The 11,199-nt window shown below is 48.7% G+C and overlaps 1 long non-coding RNA gene across 1 annotated transcript; it reads right to left on the bottom strand.

The window, feature by feature from the left end:
* Positions 1-302: 302 nt before the first annotated feature.
* LOC127687659 (uncharacterized) lies at positions 303-8,448 on the bottom strand. The gene is made up of 3 exons (XR_007978454.1): positions 8,128-8,448; positions 1,570-1,737; positions 303-541 (listed from the first exon to the last, which is right to left on the bottom strand). It is a non-coding gene; the product is annotated as an uncharacterized LOC127687659 (long non-coding RNA).
* Between the last annotated feature and the right edge of the window lie 2,751 nt (positions 8,449-11,199).

Genomic DNA, 11,199 nt, shown 5'->3' with positions numbered 1-11,199 from the left:
AACAGACTAAGATGGAGCTGGAGAGATGGCTTCTCAGTTAAGAGCAGGCAAACTGCTCATATAGAGGACCTAAGTTCAGTTTCCAGCGCCCACATATGGTAGCTCACACTGCATATAATTCTAGCTAGTTCCTAAGGATCTATACTCTGTTCTGGACTCTGCAGGCACCTGCCCTTATACATATATCTATGCACGCATGTGCATGCACACACACACATACACACATGATTGTACACAAAATTAAAAATGAAAATAAATCTTAAAAAAGAAGAAATGGGCTAAGATATATCCTTTTATTTTTCATTGCATTTATTTATACATACACATACACGTACATACACACACATACACTTATTCATATATTTTAAAGTGTGTGTATACACACAGATGTGCACACATGCACATGTGTAGGTCAGAGGACAATTTTCAGGAATTGGTTCTCTCCTTCCACCATATGAATGCCAGGGATTGAACCCAGGTCCCCAGGCTCAGTGCCATCTTCCTGGACTATGATATATTCTAAGAAACAGCCGACCAGGAACTAGACAGTAGAAAAAAAGATGTTCAGTTAGCATCCAGGAACTAACTCTATACTCACAGCTGTTATGGTCTGAACCCAGACTGTGTCGTCCCCACATGGTGCTGTCTAGCAGACTAGGGTGATGTCTGACCTCAGTCTCCACCCAGGGTGAATGAGAACAGTGGGAGGGGCGTGGGGGTGAAGTTCCTGACCCTGGGTCTTAGGCTGGCTAAGGTCTTGCTCTGCCTCTTTGGGGCACTAAGAAGCAGAGACCTGCCCCTCCCTCAGCCTTAGTGTTTCTGTTCCAGGGCAGTGTCAATTCTAAGACCTTGATAAAGGAGATTCCAAAAATACCATCTGAGAGTCAAGACCCTGGGTTCAAGATCTGCGGTGACGGGAATGCCAAGTTAGGAAGGAGGATGGCCAGAGCAGCTCTGGCTAGGACGACGACCGGCTCAGCCTCCAGAATAATAGAGCTACGAGCCCCAGACCAGCCAGAGCTGACCGGACTGACCAGGCCTTCCCTGGGCTTCCGCTCAGGAAAACCCCATTCTGCCCTTAGCCAGTGGGAGAAAGAAAACAGGAAACACGTGTTCTTAAAGGGACACTGAGCACCTAGACTCTAGATGCTGTCCAGGGAGACTGTGTCCTACACGGGGACTTCTTGCCCCACCTGGGACCTGCCCTGATCAGCCCTTGAGAGAGAGATACATCTGTCAAACTTACACAAAAACACCAATACTGTAGGCAGATATCTGGTGTTCTTACTAATTCCTGTGCAACCTTGAGCAAGGAGCTCAACCTCTCTGGGCCTGTGTTTCCTCTCTCTGAAAAATGGAGGCCACTGTTGCTTTTCTTTGCTTCCCGTGCCTCGCTGGCTTTGCAACTATGAAGTATCACACACATAGAAACAAGTGGGAATGCCAATGAGTCTTTCCGTGCTCCCCACCGTTCTCCGTGCTCCCCACTCTTCCCCGTGCTCCCCACCCCTTCCTGCAAGTTCTAAGTTCCAGGATGCCTCCTCCCATTGCCCCAGAGGAGTGGCTCACCCATCATGGCCCCTCTGTCATCATCGTTTGCTTCTCCTCTGTCAGGGGCCCGACATCCTCACCGGTTGTCTGGTAATCCTGTCACGAACTCAGAAGCACCTCGAGGTCCGGCAGCCTGGTTACTCTTCACGTCCCTCCTTTTGGCAGCAGGTGTGTAGGAAGCCCTGGCTAGAGGTACAGGGCCTGGGTGAGAGAGCGTGTCCTGACAGGCCTGATCCCCACCCACATTTCTTCCTCAGATGCAGCCCTGGCTGCCGGGGACTTGACCAGCACAGTTGACGGGCCCAGGTAACAGCCCAAAGGAGAGCAACCTGAAGTGGGTTCTTGGGTCTCTTAGAAGAGGCTTGGGAGGCACTCGGGATGCCTGGAGTTTTAAGAGTATGTGTGTGTGTGCCAACTCGTTGAGAGTGCCCACCTGTGCCATCTGTTTTTTCCTCAGGAGCATCCATGGTCTTTCCTCTTAGAGCGGGGCCTGGCACCAATGACCTACCAAGCAGCTTAAAGAAGAGACAAGAACAGCCCGGCAGTGGTGGTGTGCGCCTTTGGTGCCAGCACTCGGGAGGCAGAGGCAGGTGGGTTTGCGAGCAGCCTCATCTACAGAGCATGTGCGAGGAGAGCCAGGGCCACACAGAGAAATTCTGGCTCACACAAACAAACAAACAAACACGGTGGGCTAAGAGGCCTCCTGGGGAGGAAGCATCCCAGGCCGTGGCCTCAGCCCTATGAACAGAATGAAGAAGCTGAAAGCATGAAGATGGGTGGGTGTGGGCCTGGGCCGCACCAGGAGAACGTAACCTAAGTGGTAGGCGGTAGCGTCCGGGCCCAGGAGGTGAGAGGAGCCTGCGTCTCCTATCTCCCGCTCCTGTCTGCCTGCTGGATGCAAAGGACTCTGAACCTGTGAGGGAAGTTCAAGAGTCCGGGCCCCATGGACAGCCTCCCCCAGCCAGGAGCCCACACCAGGCAGCTCAGTGAGAATCGGCCTCTGTGGTGGTCAGCCAGGGAAATGTGACGATCTGTTTGTTTTACCAGCAAACATTACCGTAAGGCAAATACTTGATGGGGGCAAGGAAAAATGGCCCGACACTTCAAGTATTTTCTGGCCCACCTCCAACGTGGACAGCGGTTAGGCTCCCTCGCTCAACCCTGATGCCTTAAGTGTGCTATGTCAGAAACACAGATGATGTGCTGGTGCCCTTTCACAGTGTCAGCATGTGTTGAATAACACGAAATCCACATGATACAGCTGTTTCACCGGCAGGATTTCAGCAAGTAGCCTCCCTCGTTTGCCTTGAGAGCTCTGGCCAAGGCAAACATGGGTTCTTTTTACTATAATCTTAACTGCTAATATTAATGCTCAGATCATACATCACACAAACACACACACACACACACACACACACACACACACACGCACACACACAGCTTAAAAAAAATTCACAGAAGTGTTCAAGAGATTTCAAAAGAGCCCAGGGAGTCATGGTAATGTATCAAAGTCTCCACTGGGGAAGACATTGGACCAGAATGCGCGGTGTGCTGAGTGACCGCTGGAGTCCGGCCGCCGGCAGGTCGCAACTTTGAGCAAGTTCCAGAAAAAGGAGTCCAGCTGCAGAGGCAGTACAGGACTGTGGAGGCTGAAGGAGCAACGTGCAGAACCGGGTCTGGATATACAGACAGGCAGAAGGCCCAGAGAGACAGACAGATGGTAAGTCAAATAGATGCATCAACTGTGGGAACCAAAGTAAGCTGAGGCCCCTGGGATGGCTGGGAATTCTGTCTTTCAGGCCCTTGACACAACCTCTGTACAAGCTGGGTGGCTAGATGGTTGCTGATAGGGCCATGGCTATTGAAGAGTTAACTGTCCTCCTCTTTTGGGGTCCTCTAAGGGAGTTGTCCTCCTCCTTTGGGGGTCCTGTAAGGGGGTTGTACCTTTCCCGGTCTGTTTTTCTTGACATGATTTTAATATGCCACTCACTCTTGTAGTTTCAATTTACTCTAGGGTGACACCCAAGAATGAGTCCTTTATCTCTCTTCATCAGGTGGTTGGTTGGTCTAATAGATGGCGCTGTTCACGTGTCCACCTCTTCCATCCTCAGAATGGAATCAAAAGCTGCTTGCAAAGTGGAGTTTCTTGGGCCAAGGAATAGTCTGAAAACCGCTATTCTACACTGCCTGATCATGTGTCATGGCAGGCCCCGGTAGGGCGAAGCTCGAAGCCTGAGCACTGGGAACATTTGTCCTTGTTTCACCCATCTTCCTGTTCCCATCCTAACCTCACTCAGGCTCCGTGCTGACTGAACTAGCAGGCTCCTGTTGAAACCTGTCAATTCCAGCTGTTAGCATTCTTCTAGGGCCTCTCCGCTCTGCTTTGGGGCTCCCTAGGACTCCAGTCCCTCCACATCCCTTTCCAGGGAGGGTACTACCCCTTCCTTTCTCAGAGGCCAGATGAGGCCTGCCCGTATAACAGGCTCACAATGATTCAATGCCTCCATGCCGCGGGCTATCTATGCCTTGAGCATTTGACAAGGAGCAAGCCTGTGGTATAGACACTGGACCACCAACCTGCCTCTGTACCTGGTGATATGATCCTATTCTACAGATAAGAAGACCTAGGAATCCAAGAGTGAAGTCTGTACTCCGACATCACTATGTCCCATGGCCTAGAAGCCATAGAAGTTCAGTAAATGTGTTCAGCAAAACAGATGCGGCAGATTGCCTCCCAGTGGCAGACGAAGGCCCCTAGTGTGAGGGGCTCTGTGGTATTCTCAGGATGCTCCCTGAAGGCTGGGGAAGGGTCTCATGATCTCACTGGCCTGGCTTACCTGCCGAGGTTCTCAGGAGTGTGTGTGGCATGTGTGGTGTGTACTTATGTATGTGTGTGTCCTACATAGACCTGGCAAGGGAAGTACAGAGAGAGATTTGTAGGGCTAGCTAATAGAACGAAGACACAAATAGAAGAGATATACTGTGACGAGACGCCTTGACCATGACAGCTCTTATAAAGGACAACTTTTAATTAGGGCTGCTTTACATTTTCAGAGGTCCATTATGGTGATACACATCAGACAGACATAGTGCTACAGGAGCCTGGAGTTCTACATCTTGATCTGAGGGCAGCCAGCAGGCTGTCTGGGTACTGTCCCTTCCTCTGCACATTGGGCAGAGCCTGAGCACAGGACCTCAAAGCCCACCCCCACAGTGACACACTTCCTCCAACCAGGCCACACTCCTAACAGTGCCCCTCCCTATGACCAAGCATTCAAACCACCACATATATGTGTATACACACATATATGTGTGTATACATATAAATGCATATAACTTTACATTTTCTAGTAACTTCATTTAAAATGGGAAAGGAAAATGAAAAAATAAAGAAATATGATAAATTAATCCATCCCAACACTTGGAAGGCAGAGGCAGGTGAATCTCTGTGAGTTTGAGGCCAGCCCAGTCTACAGAGTAAATTCCAGGACAGCCAGAGCTACACAGAGAAAGTCTCAACTCCCCCCCCCCCCAAAAAAAATCCAAAAAACAAAATAACACACATACACACACAAAATAACAAAACACCCTAATATCTTCTATTTGAGCAATTCTATGAGAAATGCGATCATTTTAAACATGTAACTAAAGTAAAAAAGAGGAAAGATCTTTTTTATTTGTTGTACTAAAACTCCAAAGTCCAATGTGTATTCTCCATGAATGACACAGCTCAGTCAGGGCGGCACATCTCAAGGACTCAGGAGCCACAGTGACTCCTCGCCACTCTTGTACAGCGGAGCTCCGGCCTGGGCAGCCGAGGTCAGGCTGACCAGGAGACTATGTTCTGGAAGTCTCATCAAGGTGCCTCCTGATGCTCTGGAAAGCTCACATGGCCAGGCCTTGCTTAGCCAAGCAAGTCCACAAGTAGCAGGCAAGGAAACCCATGCTACATAAACACAAGCGGCTACGTGTTAAGATCCAGGGAAAGCGGCAGACAGTTTTAATCTGCCGCAAGCCCAGCATGTGTTTGCACTTTTCTCTTTACAGTAGGCCCAGTGATGAAGAGGAGGCCTGTAAACCGCTCACAGAGGAAGGCCAAGTGGCCGGGTGCTCTCCACACAGCTGCACCTCGTTCCCCAGACCCTCAGGTTACAAGCAAGCCCAGATTAAACCAGAAAGATTTCATGACCAAGGAGCACGGTCTAGGAAATGCGAGGGGGAGGTGGGAACTGCAGCGAAGAGCCAGGCCAGGAAATTGTTGCCAGCTGTGGTATGTGAGTGCCAAAGATGGCAGACGCCTTGAATCCTGCCCTGTGTCGCCTGGGCTCTGAATCCACACACAGGAGAGGCACCCCCAAAACTTAAGCTTAGCCAGTCAGCTGAAACTGGCCCACGGGAAGCCAGACCATCATTGCCAGGGTAAGATCTGAGCAGAAACATAGAGCCCTTCACTCAGCAGCAGGTCACCTAACTTTTAAAGCTCTGTATCACCACCTTGAAAGCCTTCATTTTTGAACTGTAGGCTTACATTTTCTTTGCATCGAGCCCTGCAAACTGTGCCACCAGTCAAGGGTAGAGGCAGACTCAGGCAACAGTAAGCCCTTCCTGCCCAGGATTTCTGCAGGGGGAGGGCTGGGAATACTGTCGCTCAGGATTGCCAAGCTCAGGAGAACAGCGCTCGGATGTTGTGGGGTTTCCAAAGTTCAGCTCACAATGATCAGATCCTTTAAAGAAAATTCCACAACAATTTCCTAACAGAGTTTAAGTCTTAATACTTAAAACAAAACAAAACAAATGAACAAAACCAATCATTTTTAACCTACAAAAGAATGAGCTTTTAAAAGCTGGCTTCCAGCCATTCCTGAGGCTAAGACCCTTTCTCTCAACTCAAAGGGAGGGACCTAAGCCCTAGAGAGACTTCAAAGCCACAACCCACAAAGCTGGTGTTGGGGGACCACCCCTAGATTTACCGAAGACCTACCAATCAGGACAGGCATTTCACCATTATATCCTGCCCCTCAAGTCTCAAAGAAACCACCTCAGTAATTTTTGCCTCTTCAGCCTACCTTAATCCTCCTCTCTTTGGCTGGACTACCATCACTAGTGCAAAACAGAGACCCCAAACCTCCCATCTTAAAACAAAAATGTCCACACACACCCCACCCCACCCCAGAAAATAAAAAGGTATTCAATTGGTCCTTGCTTATTTCCTTTGAGGGAAAACATTCTGGAAAAAGTTGTCTAAACTTGCTATTTCCAGTTCTGTTTGCCTTAGTCTTTCTCTCTAGGTTTTGTAGCGTGTAAGGGTGTGGCTCAGTGAGTACTCACGTGAGAACAGTCAGAGGATTACCAGTCAGAGGATTACCTCTTCCAGCATTATTCCTGGACCCAACCACCCAACCAGGAGAAACAGGGTCTCCTACTAGGACGCCACTGAGAGAGGAGAAGCCACTCTAAATGTGGGCAGTACCATGGGGGGGGGGGTGGTCCTAGACTACATAAAAAGGACAAGGGGACAACGCAAGCTTGGCATTAGTACTCAGGAGGTGATGTGACCGTCCATTCTCGTGCCTTCCCCACCACAGTCTCCTCAGACTGTGGACGGAAGCCCAGCCTCCTGTAGGTTGCTCTTGTCAGCAAAGGGAGCAGATGCAGCGCTTCCCCTCCTGGGCAATGGAGGACCATGTGCTGTTTAATCCTGCTTCATAACGTCCGCCAACGTTGCCATGCATTTCAGATATATCAAATATCTAAGGGTTTCAGACCCTACAAGGGTTCTTCTTACGTTGTATTTATGTATGTATGTAAGTCATGTTCTTTGGACTAATTCATTACTGCCTTTCCATTTTTATTTTTCTTTCATTAATTAATTTGGGGAGTGTGTGTACGTGTATGTGTGTGTCTTTTATTTTGGATATTATAATTACGTGTATGTGTGTGTCTTTTATTTTGGATATTATAATTACGTCATTTCTCCCTCCTCCCCCTTACCCTCCATGTTCCCTTTTCAAATTCACGGCCCCTTTCCCTGCTCTTCCTTCCATTTTGCCTCTCCAAGATCACGATTGAGTCCATTTTCTTTTTGCTAAAGATGCTCTTAGCTGCCAGTCATCAGACGAGGAGACTTAGCACGACGGTGTTTCTCAAAGCAACTCTATTTTCCTCCTCTGTGCTTCCTCAGTCAGAGCCGGCAGTCACTGGCTCTAGTGCTTCGTTCCAGTGTCCTCTGGACTCGGCCATCTTGCTGAAGAGTCGGTTGTCTGTCCATCGCATCTTCCTTCTGACCTGTAGGACTTTACCTTCACGTTTGCTTTTCTGCGTGCACTCGGCTACCCCAAAAGGGATAAGAAGAAACTTGGGAGGAAGGAGGCAGCATGCTTCTGTGACCTCAGGTTAGACCAAAATCTCTTCATGATGTCCATAGGGAGCCCTAGAGGTGACACCATCTGGCAGCCAACACAGCCACAAGAACCTGAAAATTTCCCCAAGAAGGGTGTTGAGTCTAATCACTGAACTGCAGGGCTGTAGCCCTAGGCTAAGATAGAGGAAGACAGAAAGGAGCAGAGGGAGTCCTACCTGTGCTGTTTGCATCCAGAACACCAACCTTGCGACTCATGACCCTCAGCCAGTGGCATGTGACAGCATGTGACAGACACCATGTTCCAGCAGACAAGGTAAGAGCTGCTGTGTCAGTGCTGAAACCTAATGTTCACAGCCAGATAAGTGGAGTCACAAGATCAGTTCCACCAGGAGAGCAGCAACCTGTGTTGTGTTCGTTGCTGTGTCACTGGCTCATAGATAAGTGTCTGTCATGGAGCGAGAACTCCATGCTCTTTATCAAATTAACAGACTAGGATGGACCTTGCCTTCTGCCCAGGGGGGTCCTCCCTGCACCAAGAACATGATGTATTTGCCCAGATAGACACGAATCCCTACTCCTAAACTAAGACCACGCCCTCTAGCTATGTGGCCAGCCTTCCTGGGACCTCCCTACCTGCTCCTTACAAAGGCTAAGAGACTAATCTGTGGCATTCCGCTTCACTTCATAACGTAGCTTACGTTTGAGAATCCTGCAGCAGCCTAAGCAATCAGTGGTCCTCTTGGTAATTGCTGCAAGACACTTTCTTTTTCTTTTTGTAAAAGCAGGGGATACGGCCAGTGGGTGAAGCACTTCCTGTGCGAGCATGGGAATCGGAGTTTGGTCCCCAGCACCCATGAAAAACCCAGGCAGAGCAGTGAGCCAAGCCCCGAGGAGGTGGAGCTAGACCAGGCCAGCCTTTAGTCTAACGGAAGACTAAAACTTAGAGCAAATGAAGATGAAAAGGGCTTGTGTTGTGGGGTTCGGGGAGCAGGAGGAGAGGCTTGGGGTGGCATGATCAAGGTACATTGGATCTGCGGATGCAATTGTCAAACAATACGATTAAAAACCAGGATGGGGAGCTATTTGAGAAAGACACCATATGTTGACCTCTGGCCCCCACATGTACTACCACACACATATGCACACACATACACATGCACACAAAGAGGAAGACACTGATGGGATATTCACCTAAGAAATCGTGCCTTCCTTATTGGAACCCGAGGCTGCCAATCTAACTGTCAGTGGCTGTAGAAAGAAAGCTTTGGGTGCAGCAGGCTTGGTTAGTAGAGTGGGCGCTGGGTTGGGAGCAGCACCCACTGTGTTTGTGTCCAGACAAGCCTGCACGCAGTGTAGCAGACAGCAAGGAGCTACAGCTGGGAAGAGATACCTGGTGAACTCTATATTTAAAGTGTAACCTTAAAAAGCTGTCAACAAAGCCGGGCGGTGGTAGCACATGCCTGTAATCCCAGCACTTGGGATGCAGAGGCAGGTAGATTTCTGAGTTCGAGGCCAGCCTGGTCTACAGAGTGAGTTCCAGGACAGTCAGGGCTATACAGAGAAATCCTGTCTTGGAAAAACCAAAAAAAAAAAAAAAAAAAAAAAAAGAAAGAAAGAAAAGAAAAGAAAGAAAGAAAAGAAAAGAAAGAAAGAAAGAAAGAAAGATGTCAACAGAACCTGGAACTTTGGAACTTCCTGGGCTGAGGACCCTAGGAAGAAAGGGTGTTGCTGGCATGGGACCACGTCGGACTCAAGAGGGCTTACAGTATGAGGAGAATCAGAAGAATGCGTATATGTACCTGTCTGGAGATTTGTAATACAGGCTACAATCTGTTCAATGAATCACCTTTCAATGCTATTGCTGAGTTCTAAACATAAAGACCCCTCCCCTGCCACAAACATAGCTAAGGAGACCTGACACGGGCAAGACAGGGGTCTGGCCTCTCTTATGCTCACAATTATCACCGCGATGGCTGGGGTTAAACTAGCCCTGTGCCTATCTGGAGCGGTACGGGTGTCACAGGACTGACATTCTGAGCAGTTCCTCTCCCCAGTGGATGTCCCTACTCTGTATTTCTAGACAAGGGTAATCACATCCAGAAAACTTATCTGCTCTTCAGTAGAGAAAAGACACAGGATTCTGAACTCTGCTTTGCAAATGGCGGAATGGTCGTGATTAGAATGGCTAACTGTCCCCAGGAAGACTAAGATGCCTTTCTCTAGGTTTGTCCAGGAAAGCCTTTGGTGTCCTCAGACCCCGTTGCTCCAATATGATGGAGGTAGTGTCTCTCTTCTTTGTCCTCTTTGCAGGGAAAATCAGGGTTCCCCTCCAGAACAACCAGCCAGAGCCATGTTCTTTGCATCCAATTAAACAGACGACACACAACATCCACGCCTCTCCCACAGCTGCCGAAAGTCCTTGATCCCCAAAAGCTTCAGCTGAACTCGGTCTTTAGCCATATCCCATCCGCACAGAAGGGTGGTGCAGAATCGGGCTTCGGGGATTTATGAAATGGCTTTGACTTCCTTGTTTGTCAGTGCCTCAGCCTTGACCCAGAGGAAGCAGAGAAGAGCGAACTTCAGGCTATTTCTGAAGTGATCACGTCACGCACGTCCCTCCCCTGCCCCCAGAGGAAGGGAGCATACAGTTTGAAGAGCCAGACCCCTACTTCCTGGAATAGAGCTGACCAGCGAATGAGCTGCTTTTTGCCGACTGTAACTATTTTTCAATGACATCTTTTTCATTTGTTATACTCCTTGACAGGCTTGTCAGATGATGTGGAAAGAACATTGTGTTGGTTTAGATTGCTGTAACAGACATACAAACATGCCTGGGCTACTGAGATGGCGGCCTGTCATATAAAAGCACTTGCCATGCAAACTTAAATAATAATTTAAGTTGATCACTGGAACCTTTATAAAGGTGGAAGGATAGAACCAATTCCACAAAGTTGCCCTCTGACCTCCACAAGCAGCTGGTGGCACAGCTGCACATGCAAATTTACAAAATAATAATAGAGTTTCCTGCCTAGAGAGCTGGTTCAGCGGTTAAGAACAATTTCTGTCCTTCCAGAGGACCTGAGTTCAGCTCCCAGCACCCACCTCAGGCAGCTTACAAGCACCCATAACTCAGACTTCAGGGGAATTTGATCCTGCTGGACTCCTCCAGGATTTGCACACACATGCAACCCTGCCAAAATACACACACACACACACACACACACAAAACTTTAACAAAAATGGACATTTTAAAAAGTTTTCTGTTGCAAGGCATTTGATTACATTGT

Source organism: Apodemus sylvaticus, chromosome 6 (genome assembly GCF_947179515.1).
Source record: "Apodemus sylvaticus chromosome 6, mApoSyl1.1, whole genome shotgun sequence".
NCBI lineage: Eukaryota > Metazoa > Chordata > Mammalia > Rodentia > Muridae > Apodemus > Apodemus sylvaticus.
The sequence above is the reverse complement of the archived record's forward strand: the minus strand, read 5'-3'. Positions and strand labels throughout refer to the sequence as shown.